General features: G+C 36.5%; 1 protein-coding gene across 2 annotated transcripts in view; it reads right to left on the bottom strand.

Annotated features, from left to right (window-relative positions):
* DLGAP4 (DLG associated protein 4) overlaps nt 1–18,214 on the bottom strand; it is a 400,912-nt gene that overhangs the window by 358,833 nt on the left and 23,865 nt on the right. The gene's annotated exons all lie outside the window — the stretch shown is intronic.

Genomic DNA, 18,214 nt, shown 5'->3' with positions numbered 1-18,214 from the left:
ATGGTTGTGGATCCAGGTGCTAACACTGACACTCCTGTGTTTGTTTTGTCATACTTTGCCTCATTGTAGGGCTGGCTTGCACATAATCTTTTTCTCTTCCATTCTTCTTGCTTGAATTGTGACTGGGAAAACCATGGAATATTCATTCATTCATTTCACATCCTCTTAATTTAAAACAAGCCCCTATTATAGTTTGTTCTGAGGAAACTAAAATATTTATTAGGGTGGTAAAACATTTATATTATCCCCTTTGGCCCCTTACTTCAAGTGTTGGAGATGATCCAGCTTGTCTTAGCACTTGAAGTAAAATGCTAGAAATATCCTTTCCAGATTCATAGAAGACTATTTGAGAGATAAAGAAATGGCCAGAGGAAAACAGCATGGTTCTACATCTGACATGCAAGACTGACACTTGTATATTTGCGTTGACAGACTGATTTGACTGGATTGTGTTCAGACCGAACCACCCTATAATACTTTTGCACAGCCCCACTATTAATGCAAGTTTATCCTTTAAACATCTGATTTAACAGTGAGCCAAACCACTATTACTAATGAGCAAGCTTCACTGAACACAATAAACATGCATACATCCAGGCTACTTTTAAAACTGAAACATTTAAAAAGATAATTCAGCCATTCTGTTTAAGTTTACCTTATGTAAATTCCTCCCACTCATACTCAGCAGAAGGATCAGCAATTCTTGCTGATGCAAATGTGTATTCTTACACATTTTAAAGACGAATAACTCTATAAAACTGTCGCTCTTTACCGTATCTGAGAACCAAATCTGCAGCACCACTGCTATTCTGTATCTCTTAAGCCAGCGGATGTGCCCATAGTTGTATGCTGCAGTACAAATTCTCCACCTCCTCTTTCATTCCCCCGAGTGCTGCTGGCCCAATTCAGATGGTCTCTTCCTTGGAATCATTATCAGGGAACAGGATTTGGAGAACATGACCTGGACTCATTTTTGTAATGCATTCTCAGGAGGCACAAGAGACACTTTCTGAGAGGCACATAGATATGAAGGACATAACAGAGCCAGCACTTACAGCAATTACAAGATAAAACAAAGGACACATGGCAGTAAAGTGGATTATTTTTAAAAATGGATGCTTGCAAAACAGCCACAGGGTATTTGTAATGCTGCCAGAAACTTAGTTACAAAAGGGAACATTTCTAGAAACATCAGTAGAGTTCATGACCATTATGTCCGTGCAAGACCTCATGTGGCTTCCCGCCTCCTAATACTTCACAAACACAGCAGCTAGAGTTTAGAAAGCAGAAGGTGATATAATCACACACCTCCCTGCTGCCATCCATAGTACTGCCCTGAGCATGTATTTATTTCTTCATTCATTTCTTTATGGGATTTATCTCCTGCCTCAATCCAAATCTTTCTCAATCCCACCAACGGTACAAGATAGAGTCAATTAAGGATCCAAATATGCCGACTCTGACCTGATTTGGAACTGATTTCATCATAATCTATCCTTATTTAAAAGAAAAATTGGAAACACCCACTGTCAGAGAAGTATGGATCCTTAAAGTAAATTCTTACTTAGAGAACTTCAAGGTTCTTTGAGAGGATTTGGAAACAAATTTCAAAATTTAGCCAGGGAATGGGATTCATTCAATCTAAGGATAAGAGGTGAGACAACTGGCTCAATCTTTTGATAAAGATACAAAACCATTATGTAGAAAATCTCTATTAAACCATAGATTGGTCTAATCCAGTGTTTCTCAATTATTTTAGCAACTTTAAGATATGGGGAATGAGGAATTTGGGGAGTTGAAGTCCACATATCTTATAATTGTCAAGTTTGAGAAACACTGGTTTAATTTCACCAGGCATCATAGTTCTACAGTACCTCTTCAACATTTAAATAATAATGCCTTTCCCCATTAAAAAAAAATGAATGAGCACCAGATTTTTATTTTAATTCAGAAGATTCTTAAAATATATAAAATGGAAAGAAGAAATTTTCCTTTTAGGTTAGATGGACCAAGAATTTGAAAGAAAATTTGGAACTTTGTTATTATATATGTTAACAGTGGTGAGAATCTTATATGGACAAAGCTGGAAAGACACACTAATTCTAGCAAGAGCCAGTTTGGTCTAGTGATTAAGGCAGCAGGCTAGAAACTCCTGTCTTAGCTATGAAAACCAGCTGGGTGACTTTGGGCCAGTCATTCTCTCTCAGCCTGACCTACCTCACAGGATTGCTGTTGTGGCGAAAATAGAAAGAGGAGGTGTGTTGATTATGTTTGCTGCCTGAATTTATTTGTAAAAATAATAAACATGGGATACAAACAAACAAATGAATGAATGAATTCCCACAATGAAAGAGTAGGTGGTAAAGAAGATGGAGTTAGCGGAGATGGCAAAATCAATTGTTTTAATTAAAGAAAAGTATTTATCTAGCTTTGCTTCTACTTAGAAACTACTTCTGGAGTTTTTGCTCAAAACTTTGACTTTAGGTTTTGATAATTTTGTAATGATAGAAATGGCCTGAAATGTTGTAAAATGTAAAGCAAAAAGATTGAGATTGGGGTGGTGTTTTTTGGTGGTTTTTTTTTTTTTTTTTTTTGCATCCTTCTGCACTGAAGAAAGTTGGAAGTCATCACTTTTTTGGCTATCTTTGCACTTTTCCTTTCTCTCATTTTTCTAACTTTTGTTTTTTCCCTCCATATTTTCATCTTGTAATGAAACTTAATAAAATATATTGTAGAAAAAACTGAATGACCAGCTGTATCAATTTATAAATCTCAGTGGTCCATCTACAAAGCAATAATCCTTAAGATTGTCATAACAGCTTCATTTTGGCACTGGTCAGTTTTCTTTTAGGCTGGTCCTTTGTGCATTAGTTACACAGCAACTGAGATAATGAGCTCATTTCTATACAGCTGAAAGCTGACTTCAATGCATTGGCTATATTTTCTTTGCTATGCTTAATTGGCTTCTTTTTTCTAGTGCTTTTTGCTGAAGAAACTGTTCGTTAGACATTTACAAAATATCACGGTGAAGAAATTACCTCCACTGTGCTTGCATATTGGCTGTTTTGCACCTTGCATTTCATTTTCTGTTGAAAGTCAAAGACATGGTTGCATGAAGCATGGTGTGTTGTATGTATTTGTGGTTACGTCTGTTAAATACATTTCACACCATTGTTCAGGGTTTTATAACTACTGTATGTTTAATATTTCAGCAGACACTGGACACCCCATGATTTACTGCTCCTTTCTGGTTCTAAAACTCTTGCTTGTCACATGAGCCTTCTTCTGTTGCTAGTTTAATAAAAAAACCTGTGAAAATATATGTTTCCATTTATCATTAAACACAACTAAACCATTTGATGACTTTACTGTAAATAAAGTCAGCTTCTCTGTCCTAACACTTATATAATTTTACCTGGACTTTTTCATGGGGGAAGGGAAAAAGAGTTTTTTTCCTTTTCCCTCCATCCTTCTCCACTATTTCTCATTCATACACATCTAGATTGCATGGAGAAAAATCAGCATGCTTTCCGGCATATCTCAAGTACAGCAAAGCTTTCAAGTTTGTGAACCCCTTTTCTGGAGACAAATATGTTGTTTTGGATTATTTTTCTCAATAAATAAATGAATAAGTATAATGTTTATGAGTCATTCGTTTAGTCCTGAACTAGTTTCAGGGCTTGTGTAAAGAACATACCTCTCAGCCATGGTGGTGCAGTGGTCAGGATGCAGTACTGCAGGCTACTTCTCTGACTGCAGGCTGCTTGCAATTTGGCAGTTCAAATCTCACCAGGCTCAAGGTTGACTCAGCCTTCCATCCTTCCAAGCTTGATAAAATAAGGGTCCAGATTGTTGGGGGCAATATGCTGACTCTGTAAAACCACTTAGAGAGGGCTGTAAAGCACTGTGAAGCGGTATATAAGTGCTAAGTGCTATTGCTATTTTAGACCATATTGATGCAGAAATATTGAAAACTCTAAAAGGATCATAAACTTTTAAGCATCACTGTAATTTTTCTTTTTTAAAATAGTATTTTTTAAATTAAAAATTACAATTTACAATAATAAAAAACTAATATCAACTAAAAAACCAAAAGAATGAAAAGAAAAATTGAAAGTTGCAGGAAAGAAAAAAGAAAAAATAGGAAGAAAAAAGAAAAGAAAGAAAAAACAAGAATATAGTAAGAAAATGAAAGGAATCTGCCACCTCCTTCACATCAAGTATAAACAATTTTAGTAACTCTCCCACATTCTCCTAAACTTCAACACACATGACAACTTCTTCCCATATCCCATCTCTTATCTATAAACAAATCCATAAAACCTCATCATTTCAGTACTGATATCAGCAGAAGTCTATTAAGTATTACCAGAGATACTTAAAACATATTTTAATCTTGATCAAACCAAGCAACATAATGTTCCTTCCTTTGAATTTTAACAATCTTGATGTTTAGACCCTTCAAATAATGTCCTAGAACTTTTTTTCCCCCTTTGGTTCTTCTTACAAAATTCTTTGAAGCTTTAACAAGCCTCTTTTGTAAATTCAAAATAAGAATATTATCCAGGTCACTCTCTTGGTTTGTTATTTGTATATCCCTCTTAATTATTAAGACATCAGCCAATTTCTTTTGTAAAGCTAGTGTAACATTTTTCATGTTATCTTGTAGCCAGCCATTTTTAAATTCATTTTCAGATCACTATGAGTTATGTCAGGTAATACTTGTCCCTCTTCATAGCATCTTTTAAACACAGTCCATCTATAGAGGCCAATGCTCTTTAAATTAACTTCTGGGTCCATTGTTCAACAATATCCTTCAGCATGTCCAATGTTAAATTCTTCTTCTTCATTCTGTATTAGTAAATATTAATGTTCTTTAATTCTAATCTTACAGTTAAGTCTTATTTTATGATTTCTTTATAAGAATTGAAAAAAAAAGCATTTTCCAATTGGAAGGGTTCTTTATAATTAATTTCAAAATCTTATTTCAAATTTATCTGAATGGCTAGTCACTTTGTAATATTTTAAAATCAAACTTTTAATTACACTTTGACTACTTATTCCCCACATTTAAAAAAAGTCCTTAAACTTGTTTTTAAAACTACTTTCACTAAGAATTGAAGGAAACTTATCTGCTGCTGTAAAACCCGTCAACCCAAAGGTTCTTAATTGATTAGAACCCAATGTCCTTTTAAAGGTGCTAACTGCAGTTTCAGCAAATGGCTGTTCTCTTGTATCCCAAAGCTCTAAATCCAGACCTAAGCAAGAAGTAACTGTATGGAGCACTTGTGGGTGATCTCAAATCATCCCCTTTGTTCTATTTGGCAGAAACTGAGGCAAGACAGGGTTCAAAGATAAGCTAATAGCTAACAGCACTAACAGTAAAAACAGGGCAAACTCCGGAAATGGCAACACAACTTTCTGTCTGACAGCTCTTTATATAGGAGCTGTCAGATGGTTCGTCCAATAGTGGGGTTTCATTCTCCCACTGAAAGGCTGATACCGTTCAGCCAATGGAGAAGCAGCTTCGCATCAGCATACACGTGGATCAGCGGCGTAGCCATGAGGACGCAACACCCTTGTCTGAAGAGAATTACAAAGATCCAGTCTATTCACTGGCTCTTCATTCCACTTGGATTCATCAGTTACACTTTTAGTGGAACCATCTTCAGTTCACAATTTCTTCCCTGGAAGTCAGCATTGTTGTAATTTTCCAAACCAATCAGAACATATTACTTCAACCAGAATGCAGCTCATTCTTTCGATTATGACCTCTGCTTGCTAGGGGCCGTGCTTTGATTTCAAATTTGTTTAGCCCCTTCAAGTTGAATTATTGCAGGAATGCACTGCCTGAGTTTCCAGGCCCCACAGCTGCTCCTTGAAAGTCCTCCAGAAGATCCCAAGAATCCTACATGTACCTCTGGTCTTTGCATTGCTTCATCTCTGCCTCATCTGTGACCGTGTCTATCAACTTTCCACTGCTATCTGTTTATATCTGTTTGTATCCAGATTGTCCTCCACATTTACTTTATGTAGGTCAAATCTAAAACATAAAAAGATGCAGGAAGCAGATTACCCAGGCCTAATTATTCATAATCTGAAGCACAAATTCATTTTGCTGACATATGTATGATTTGCAATCAAGTCTTTATACTGTGAGTTGCAGCTGCTTAACAGTAATTCCTTCTATATGGGAAATCTTTAGAGATGCAGGCTTGGGGAGATTGGAGAGATCACTATTAATATTTTTTTTTCAGCCTCCCCATATAGTTTGCAAGATGCTGGGGGGAAGGGAGAACCCCTGCATGCAGTTTTATAGTTAAAATCTGCCCCTCTTGACTAACTTAAGCTTTCTTAAAATTATTTCCCATTTTTCTTGTTCCCTGTTCTGGTCCCATATGCCAGTGTTCTCAAACCTGATTTAGCAAATTTCATTTAATCCCCTGATTGTTTATGTACCATATTTATTTATTTCTATGTACCTCAAAAACTTGTTAACAGCCCTATAATTTCACATTTTCAAAAACAAATGGCGATGTGTAAAAGGATATTTAAGATGCTGAGAATCTGCAAATATCAACTCCTTCTCTGTGAATGGAAAAGGCTGCATGTGGTCTGTCCTCTATGTGTCCTCTGATTCCCTCTATCTGGAGCTAGTGCCCATGGGGGCAATCACAGTTTCTGTGTTTGTACAGATCAAAGCCAGAGCAATTTACAGCACTAGGCACTGAAACCTTTGCATTCTAAAAGATTACAAATTACTATCTGATCCATTAATTAGGAGCAGAATGCTGAAGTATCTTTTGACAGCAGTGACAGCCCTGGCTAACAACCATTGAGAAAAAAACTCAGACATTATTGTTGGTGACATTTGTTCAAAGCAACACAATACTGTCCATGCTGCAGAACATAAGCTGTATCATGGAACCACATGGTAAGTAATTGGTCCTGCTGCCCCAGCTTCAGTTTATAATCCTAAAGAAACTTGTAGTTTGTTTGTTTTATTTTATTTTATTTTATTTTATTTTATTATTTTATTTTATTTTATTTTATTTTATTTTATTATTATTTTATTTGTTCGATTTATATGCCGCCCTTCTCCGGAGAGTCAGGGCGGCTTACAATGCTTTAAGCAATAGCCTTCATACTTTTGTATATACCTGCTTAGTAGGGCTTTCCCCCGCCCCCTGTTCTTTTTTATACAAAGTCAGCTTATTGCCCCCACAATCCGGGTCCTCATTTTACCTACCTCGAAAGGATGGAAGGCTGAGTCAACCTTGAGCCTGGTGAGATTTGAACTTGCAGTAATTGCAGGCAGCTGGTGCTACTTAACAGCACTTTAGTCTGCTGCGCCACCAAGGCTGAAACTGATAAGGTCAGAAGTGGAGAGACTGAAACCAGTCAAAGCTATTATCAAAGCATGGTGCAGATACAGATGCCCTCCATATTCAAGGCCAAAAACAAAACAAAACAAAAAAACAAATGGCAAAGAGAGAGAAAGAAAGAGAGATGTAAGATATAAACTGTGAGATGTTATAAATAGAAGACTTGATTACTTGATTCTACAATAAAAGGAACTTCTCTGAGCTTTGCCCTCGAGTGTTTGCTCCTGAATTAAGGTTTGTGTTTCTAGGGGAAGATTTATTGACATTCCTTGTTGACAGGTTTGATCAGTTACACTAACACCCAGTGATATGGGAGGGGAAAACATACTCAAGACTTGATCATTAAAATTATGGCTACTTATGCTTTTCCAAAATGTTGTTGACCATAGATCAGGTTGCTAGCAACATGCTCCTATATCAAAACCTTGTGGCAAACCTAGAAATCCAGGCAGTGCAAAACTCAACCAACATATTGGATAGGATATATCCTACTGGCAAGTCCTTTGCCCCAGCTTGCCCAAGATCAAGTAGCCATAGTAGCAGGTCTTCAACATAGAGCTCTTGTCTCCATGTCTCACAAATATGATGGGAATGTAGCAAATGTATTCATTCATTTTCCCAATACGATTTATTCATCTATGTAAGAATTGAAGAGTTTCCCACAAGCTAATCTAATGCAGGATCTATGCTAGCTCTTGACACAGAGGGAGGTGCAAAATGGATCACCCCCTTTTGCTGCAGAACAATCCAGATTTGGGGAATTTCACCAATTTTGTGGCACTTGGACCTAATTTTGTTGATATCAACAAATAGAAGACAATCAACTCCTGTTAAGACAGTAAATATTCAGTGCAGGTGTAAGTTGATTATTTCCAAATATTAGTTCAAGGATATTGGCTGGAATAAAAAAGCACTAAATGATTAGTTTAAAGGACTATCAGATGAAATACAGGTTGGTCATAATTAGTGTGAGTTTGAATAGTACAAAATCAGATTTAGTGCAATTTATAAAATCATAACAGATTGTTTTTAATACTAGTCAGAATTCAGTTAGTATGAAGTTAGCACATGTATGATTGAGGCTAGCACATGCACAATTGTGACTAGTCTGAAAACACAGTTCAGTTTAAGATAGTAATATCTTATTAATTCATAATTGATTATGAAAAATAGAGAAAAGGAAGTTTCCATTCAAGGAAAGATAAAAAGAGGCTTATTTTGAAAAATGAGGAAGAATGCAGGAGAGATACTATGTATGCTTTGAATATGGGTTTACTGTTATGCAGTAAAAGTCCTCGACTTAAAACTATAATTGACACAATTACAGTTGTAAATTGTGGCAGTTTTAAGTGGGTCACCACATGTCTAGGCCTGATTTTACAACCCATTTTGTGGTTGTTGTTAAGCAAATGCAGTAGCTGCTAAGCTAATGTATGATCATTAAGCAAAGCCGTTGTTCACTATGAGCCTTTTTTGCTGGACACCAGAAGTAAACATTGATTTCTGGCAAAAACATTGTAAATTGCAGTCACATGATTGTGGGATGCTACAAATGTGGGTCAGTTGTCAGGAGCCCAAAATGTCTTCATGTGACCTGGTAGGAGAGCAGAGGGTGTCTAAATTTTAAATCCAGGTTGTAAGCACCTTTTTGGGGAGGGGGGTATTCATCATAATTCTGAATAGTCACTAGGCAATCAGTCATAAATTGAGGATTACCTGTATGGTATTTCATTAATAAACATGCAGAAATTTAAGTTTATAAATTAGAATTGTCTATTTCTGTTGAGCTGGAATCAATTATCCCATTTTGCATAGAAATATCATTTTGAATGCTGTAAATTTGAATAATGTGACCATTTCATGGGATATATTAACCACACTAATTATGATATAATTAACTACCTGTGAGATATAAGAATATCAGAGCACTGGGAGAACTCTGCTTGGGGACTGATGAAAGTTTTTAAGAACTGCTGCAAAGTGCAGGGAAAGGGAAGGGAAGATACCTCTGTTGCAGTGGTGGAATTCAAATAATTTAACAACCGGTTCTCTGCTCTAATGACCGGCTGGGTGGGCATTGGCCTGATGGGTGTGGCCAGGAGGTATGACAGGCAGCACTTGGCCTCCTGTACCCCCCTGGGAGCAAAAATGGGCCATGGGGGGGGCTGCACCGCACACCCTGGTGCCCCATTTTGGGCTCCCACTTACCTGGGAGCCAAAATGGGATGTGTGGAGACTCCTGGAAGGGGCGGGGTGGTAAGGGGAAGGGCTAGCCAGCAATTTAACTACCGGCTCGCCCAAACCAGCTGAATCTCGCCACTGCTCTGTTGTCTTTGGTTTTGCAGCCCAGCAAGACAGACACAGACTTCAGAGGATAATTAGAACTGCAGAAAAAACAATTACTACCAACCTGCCTTCCATTAAGGACCTGTACACTGCACGAGTCAAAAAGAGGGCTGTGAAAATATTTACAGACCCCTCGCATCCTGGACATAAACTGTTTCAACTCCTATCCTCAAAATGGCGCTATAGAGCACTGCACACCAGAGCAACTAGACACAAGAACAGTTTTTTTCTGAAAGCCACACTCTGCTAAACAAACACTGTCAACACTGTCAAACTAGTTACTAAGTCGGCATTACTATTAATCTTCTCATCGTTCCTATCAACCTCTCCTTCCACTTACGTAACCTTGTTGCTGGTATCCTTAAGATTTATATTGACTGTTTCCCTATGACTATCATTAAGTGTTGTACTTTATGATTCTTGACAAATGTATCTTTTCTTTTATGTACTCGGAGAGTGTATTCACCAAGACAAATTCCTTGTGTGTCCAATCACACTTGGCCAATAAAGAATTCTATTCTATTCTATTCTATTCTATTCTATTCTATTCTATTCTATTCTATTCTATTCTATTCTATTCTATTCTATTCTATTCTATTCTATTCTATTCTATTCTATTCTATTCTATTCTATTCTATTCTATTCTTTCATTCATTCATCAGATGCAAGGGAGATGTGCAGTTAAGAAAAATGAAGTATAAAAAATAGATGAAGCTAGCAGAGCTTCACCCTCTGTCTGAGAAGAGCTGTCCCAATGCACATAAAGTCTATGTATATATTGTCGGAAATCTGGGGGGAAGCAGGCATTTTGCGAGTAGATGCCCTAAATGACCCAGATCTGGTATGTAAAGATAAATCCTTTTTCTCAAGTTGAACTTCACTACTAACGATCAAAATATTTTCTTGGGAATTCTCTAGACAAGACTCATTTTCTCCACCTAAACAATCCTGAACATCCACAGGCAAATATTTGCTGCAACAAATGTTACATTTATCAGGGTTTTTCTTCCAAGGTACTCATGATAGTTTTTCTAGAAATTCTTCCATTCTTTTCTACTTAAAAACCCAGAGAAGGAAGTTCAACAGAGAGGTAATGCTTAGCCCAAGGTCATCTACAGATGTTCATGGTTGGAGCCAGATTTGAATTCATTCCAAACTTGTTGGTCCATTAGACCTGACAGGTGGTAATGTGTGGATATGACTGATAGCAATTCCAGTGATTGGAGCAGCTGGAAAATTGTGATGCTGTAGGCCTGAGAAAAGCTATCTTTATTACAGCCTAATTAATGTAAATATTATTTTTGTTCTAAACTGTAGGAATATCTAATTTGGAAATAAAAAAAACCCAGAACAACATCAGATTTTGGCAAAGGAAAAAAACAACAACCAAGGACTTTTGTAGAGAAAGTGACAAAAGAGGAAAGGCAAAAAAAAAAATTGCAATGAATTTGAGCCATTAGACAATAGTAAATTTCAAAAATAAAATGGATAAAAATTACACTAGTTGTAATAGATAGGAAACCAAATAGGAAAAGCCCAGTATGAAAATTCAAAGCACTCCAGGGTACAAAGAAAGATTTTAGGAAGAAATCAATAGACTTTCACTTAGTGCCTAGATTTATGAATGGATTACTATGTGGCAATTAATCAGTCTTCACATTAGCAATCAGTATTCATACTGTGTATGTGTTTCCACACCCCCAGCCCCTTAAATAAATAGCTGACACAGGAAGCTCAAGCCTGTCAGGATTTTCTTTGTCTTGTGTGAAGCTGGACAAGGTTGTTATTCTACAGATCAGTACCTCCTAGGAAAATGAATGGGACAGTCAAATAATGCAGCCAAATGTTTGCAGTGTTGATTTGCCTTTAGTGGGGTATGTGGGACAGTTCACTATAGTGCCAAAAAGGTCATCTAGACCACACAATGATACACAATTCATCCCTGATAGATTTGGCCAACGGAGCAATCACACAAACAAAAGTCAAGTTGTAATATGATAGTTGCAAAGAAATGAAAAAATGTTCATGTAAACAAGTTGACGGAACAAGCCGTCAGCTTGTTTACATGAACATTCTTTCATTTCTTTGCAATTGTCGTACTACAACTTGGCTTTTGTTTGTGTGATTGCTCCGTTGGCCAAATCTATCAGGGATGAATTATGTATCATTGTGTGGTCTAGATGACCTTTTTTGGCACTATGGTGAACTGTCCCACATACCCCACTAAAGGCAAATCAACACTGCAAACATTTGGCTGCATTATTTGACTGTCCCATTCATTTTCCTAGGAGGTACTGATCTGTAGAATAACAATCTTGTCCAGCTTCACACAGGACAAAGAAAATCCTGGCAGTTCTATGCAAGGTTGAAGGCAAGCTTGCATTACTATTAATGAAACCATTACTCCTAATGTGAATAGCAATTCAGGAGGACTGTGACAGTGGGCAAAAAAATGTATCCTCCCTCTTTGTCCTCCAATACTCCAAGATGTTCTTTTCCAGAAGAAACCAACACAAAAACTGTAGTAGGAACACATATTTGTGAAAATAGCTTTGCTGATGATTTTAGCCTCTTCTTGAGTGACATGGAAAAACTGTCTAACAAGGAGTTGAATCTATGGCATTTTAATACACCCTCATAAGGGCATTCCGTTTAAAAGATTTGTCAGAAGGTTTGTTCTTATAAATAGCCGGCTATTTATAATATAATTTCATACATAACTATCCTAGATACAGTTGGAATACAAGTGGCCTCTTTTCACCGTGTTCTGAATACATGTTGATTTATCATGGCCTGCTGCTGTAATCCTGCTCCATCTCCTGGGCATCTACAGAGTATTCCCAGATCATTTGTATGAACAGGGCCTCTGCTTTTCTCTCCTGATACAAAGCCTCATTGCACTAGGCACTCTGTGTTCTCAGACAATGTCCACATATTGATTTCAAGACCTTCATTCATTTGTTGTTGCTGTTTTGTTGGTGCTGCTGCTGTTATTATTCTTGGCAGTCAAAAGGAAGACAGCAGCGATTTGCTGGAAAATGTACCATCTTCAGGCAAGCATCTTGCTGAAATCTTCCTGGTCCCTTTGGGGGTCTCAAATTCATTGATGCAAAGGGCACACTTAGCAAGTTGCACAGAACACAATGTATCATCTAATCTTATAAATGCTCTGATTTACTATGGGAGGAATTTATTCTGGGGACGTTCTGCATGATTATTTTTTTAACCGCTTCAGCATCTTGGACTAGCAATGACTATTTCTAATATTGGGGCTATAAAGAGACTACATAAAACAAGTTTAGTTAGACTTTTTCCAACATTAAGTTAGTTTTTACCCATTTTTGCATTCATTTAAAAATGACATTGTTTGGGAAACGTATCACAGAAATTGAAATGGTCTAAATATCTTAATAGCTGCCCACATAGTTAAGGAGAATGCAAAATTGTGCAACTTTTCTATTGTAAAATTACCTATGTTGCATCATGGATTGAGCAGAATAATTTTTCCAAACCTGGGGCCCTTTGAGTATGTTGTAAGATGAGTATGGCTTTTAGAAGTCAAGAAATTGGAGGCATTGTTGTAATACAACACATCAAGTTGGAGACCAGCTGCATGGACATGAATTTCCTGGGCCTCTTTGACCTTATTGGGACTTAGTTCTGAGTAGGCCAACACAGGATTACTTTAAAAAGAGTAGCTAATTCTAATAATACCTCCATTTATGAACACATTTTTTAATTGCCGGCACCCTACCTGAACCTCCTTTGCATATGACAAGCTATTTAATTTGACTTTTCTCAGAACAGCAGAGGCTATGCCACTGTTATTGCACATTAGTTATCAGTTGGAAGAGAAAAAAAAGCATAGCTTTTGCTATATGTGCATCCCTTCAAGGACTCTGAAGATAAAACATTTAAAGCAATATTTCACAACCTTGGCCACTTGAAGATTTTTTGCTGGCTGGGAAATTCTGGGAGTTGAAGTCCACACATCTTCAAGTGTCCAAGGTTGAGAAACACTGATTTAAAGAATCAATTTTATAACTGCAAAAATTTCTGCTTCAAATAATATAACCAAAGCAGCAACATGAATGATTGAAAAACAAGGGTGAGGAATGAAAATCACCAAGAAACCGTAAAGTCTTTTGTCCAAATCCAGTTTCAGTCCATGTATCTCTATAAAATAAAATGTCAAATTGAGCTTTTGAAGCAAACCAACAAAGCAAATAATGTCTCTGACCACATAAGCAGAAATTGCATAACATTTATGGTCAATAAATCCCAGAAACAGGAATGCGAGTAGGGGAAGATGATGATAGGTTGGTAAATTCATAAAACAAGAGAATTGCAAATATAAACTACTTTCAAATGAATTTAATTGTCATATATCTTAATGAAGGATACCTTGTAACCTTGGGAACTAAACAAAATTATTATTTTATGGAATAGCTAATATATTTATTGTTACTTTGTTAATGGTTATAACCATTAACAAAATATCCTATGGATTATTAATGGTAAAATATGGAAAACAGCATCAGGATCTCAACAGAGAGTACCAAAAAGACATGATCTTCAAAAGCATCAGCACACATGCACACTTGCATTTTTAGTACAGAAATAATTTTACTTGATACCAACACCATTATGAAATAGAGTTAGTGAATATAGAGGGTGTCTCTACTGAAAACGTCCCTTTCCTAATACTTTGTCTAGTAGGGATTCTAGAGAAAGGGAAATTCTCTGCAGGCATTTGAAGCATCCTGTGCATGACAAGAGATGAACTTTCTTTTAAACTGACATTAATCTATTTAGAGAATTAAATATTTATACCAGCACTTTAGAAAGGGATTTGAAGCCATATAGATGACAAAGTTCTTGTGTCATGTGAACATATTAGCCAGTCTTCATTATCAGACTTCTACCTTAGTTGGAAGTTTTCAAAGATAGCCCCATGTATAATTCATTGCATAATTCAATTCAACCAGGAGTTTACCATTGCATGGATAAGATTTATAAGATTAACAAATCTATAAATTTTCTAAAATTGTAAGAGTCCCAGTATGTAAATAGAATAATATATCTGTTACATGTCTAAGGAAATAAAGGGCATTAAAGCTCCTCAGATCATTAATACCTCTACAGGTAGAACTACTTTTAATAATCTCTTATAGAGCCAATCCTTTAGAGGGAACAAAATCCCTCTGCCATGGACTGATTTGAGCATTGTTAAAAAGAGAGGTTAAAATGGATGTCATTATATTGACAACTCTTAGTCCATACCTCCAGCAAAGATCTATTAGAAGTTTCGTGGAGTTGTTAGCAGGTGCCATATGGAAACCAAGTGTATACTTCTTAAGAATTAAAACTTCTGCAACATGGCTTTGATTCATCTCAACAAGACTTGATGTGCCATAGTTCACCACCTTGAGGTAAACAGGCAATGCAATTTGCCTTGACAAAGTGTTTCCCTTTACATCATAGCCACCTCCTTCTCATATTTCTTCCAGCATGGCAAAAGCTAAAAAAGGCATTTATGGGTAAATGCTCAGTAGTTCTTCCAGATAGCGCAAGTGCTAAAGGAGCTGCAAAGGGGAAAGGAAAACAGAATAACTTGTCGCTTCACTCTTAAAGGCTTTGTTTTAAAAGCAGCCCCAAGAAGGTCCCTGCTTCATCCTATGGTGAAGTGAAGCACTTTTTCAAAGCTCTGCATAGTCCTCATAGGAATAATCCCATGGCAACATTCTAAATAGGAATGGATAACTGCAATTCTGATATCTCCATCTTCCAGCCCCAACATATTCAGCAGCTTTTCAAGATAGTATTGAAAAATGTACCAACTAATCTGGAAAAATCAATAAGAACAAACACTATCTCTTTTTTATATAAACATATTAATGCATCTTTCTGCTCCAGAACTGGAAACTAGTTTAAATTGATCTGTACTGAAAACATTTTTAAGTCCTTTGGATCGAGCAGATGATTATTCAGCCTGATCAAACTATGTTATAAACACTACTCACATGCCATCCTTCACAAATTCATCCTCTGTTCCTCCCTTCTAAATTTACTGCCAGCATGTATGAAAATCCTCTTGTTGCCTATGAAGATTCTCAGTCATCCACATCATGGTTGTCCCTAAGGTTGTTTTTCTTCAAGAGGCAACTGGACTTTCTGTTTTTTTCTGTGAAGACATTTTGCTTCTTATCCAAGAAGCTTCTTCAGCTCTCTTCAGAGCTTTTTCAGAGCTGAAGAAGCTTCTTGGATTAGAAGTGGAACTTCTTCAAAGAACAAACAGAAAGTCCAGTTGCCTCTTGGAAAAAAGCCCCTTGGGTTTACCTCTTGTTGCCTACCTTTATCCATCCAGGAAGAATGCAGGCGAATAGGACCAGAGAATTAATTGTTCCATTTCAGAAAATAGATGAAGGGCTAATTTTTAATGTTCCTTCCTATTTAAAAATAAACAAACTGAGTCCACACATAAAACCAGCAGATTAAAGAGAAAAGAAAGTTTTATTTTAAAATAAAACTTTACAAGCTAAAGGGCGTAGATCAAACTTTATCCCATCAGATCAAAAATCACATAACAAAGGGAGTTCAGTACACTGAATTCTTTTCTTCAAAAGCGCCCTAGCTTTTTTAAAGCTCAATAAATGAATAAATAAAACAAGCAAGCAAGCAAATATTTTAGATGGGAAGAATGTTTTTATGTGAAGGATTATTGAAACAAATGCAACATCACCGTCTTACAATCTGTAATGATGTGATTTTGAATTCTACCATGTGGAGGTGTGAACACAGAAAACCTGTGCATGAAGCTAGAAGGGGTATCTTGTTAATCAGCGAATTCATATCTTTGGGATGCCATAGTGAAACAAGCTGTTCTGTGATCATGTAGAAGATTAAGCAGCTGAGCCTGCAGAACTACTAAGGACATCTCCATGACACCATCGTCCTATTAAGATGCTGTTTGCACTATAAATATATTTGGGAGTCTCTGCAGCTGAAGGCATTGGACCATCTGGTTTTATCCCAACTTTCCCCACTGGTTCTACAACCACCATCTGTTACCACTTGGAACCATCTGGATTTTTTTTTTCTTGAGCAATTGCCTAAAATGTAAAAAAACAAAACAAAAAACATTCCTAATATCTCTATGCTGTTGAGAAGGCAGGCTGAACTCCTTCCCCCTCCTTTATCAAATATTTTTTTATTATTTTTAAAGATCTTTAATGGGATGGATGTCTAGAAATACAGTTTACTACTTTGTTAATCAGGCATATTCCAATTAATTTTTAAAGTAAATGGCATTCTTTTTATTAAGGTTCCTTAGGGAATTCTACTTATTTTTCTCTCTATTGGAGATATTATTTAGTCCTACTTGCTTTCAAAACTTAGTTGTCCACTCCCGAAACCCGATTGTCCAATCATTCCTAAAATTCCTTAGAAATCTTAGGCAATACATTTCATGAAAACATTTTTTAGAAACTAAAGATTAACAGATTACTAGATGAATATTTTCTAAAAATTATTCTGCATTTTCTCCCATTTACTTGTGTGTGTGTTTTATATTCCATCTTTCATGGTAGCTTTCATGGGGAACCTCCCTTTGTGTCATCACACAATAACACTTTTTGTTGTTTTTGAGAGGGAGAGAGAGGGAGAGAGGGAGGGAAACTATCCTAAAACTAGCCAATGGGTTTGCCTGATTATAGCTGGACTTGAACCTGCTTTTATTTGGCTGTAGCTCAACATTAAAAAAAATTGCTGTTCTTTATTGGCTTCCCCTTTAATGGAAAAACATTGAACTACTGCTGTAGTCATTTTTTTAATTATTTTTTTTAAGTTTATGGGCAAGGAACTGCATTTCATCACTGAGTTTGGTAAGGGGTATGCCTGAACGTTCTTTCTTTCACAGTCATCTTTCAAGACTCCCTATTTCTGATGCTTTAATTACACCACAAGGAAAAAATGTCACAAGGCTGATCTTCCATTGGTATATTTAATGTATCCTGCCCAGAGTCATTTGAACGAGTGGCAGAATAAATAGAGAAATAAACAAGCAAATGGTGGCTTTTCAGTTCAGACAGCTAGGAAGCTAAGAAGGCTGCAACAACAATAGCCATCTCTAAATAATGACAATTTTTTTTAAAAAAATTGGCAAATGATTGGAAAGAAATTTTAAAGCATGCTGGAAATTGCTCAAGAAAAAATAGAAGTCTCCTTCAAAGTCTAGAACCTGAGAAATTGGAAAATCACATTTTAGAACAATATTATAACCAATCATTATCTATCTATCATATACAGTGATAAGATACAAAGATTCCACAGCTCAGCGAACAATGCAAGACATTGATTCTAACACTTGAGAAGTCTGTTCACCTGTTACAGAATAAGCAACCAGATTTTTTTTATATAATAATGCACTGCTGTCTCAGTAGAGGAGGAAAGGGCAGCATCCCTCAGAAACAAGTAAAGCGAGT

Source organism: Pantherophis guttatus, chromosome 3 (genome assembly GCF_059756535.1).
Source record: "Pantherophis guttatus breed Tessera chromosome 3, ASM5975653v1, whole genome shotgun sequence".
NCBI lineage: Eukaryota > Metazoa > Chordata > Lepidosauria > Squamata > Colubridae > Pantherophis > Pantherophis guttatus.
Note: the sequence above shows the minus strand (reverse complement) of the source record. Positions and strands in the feature narration are given on the sequence as shown.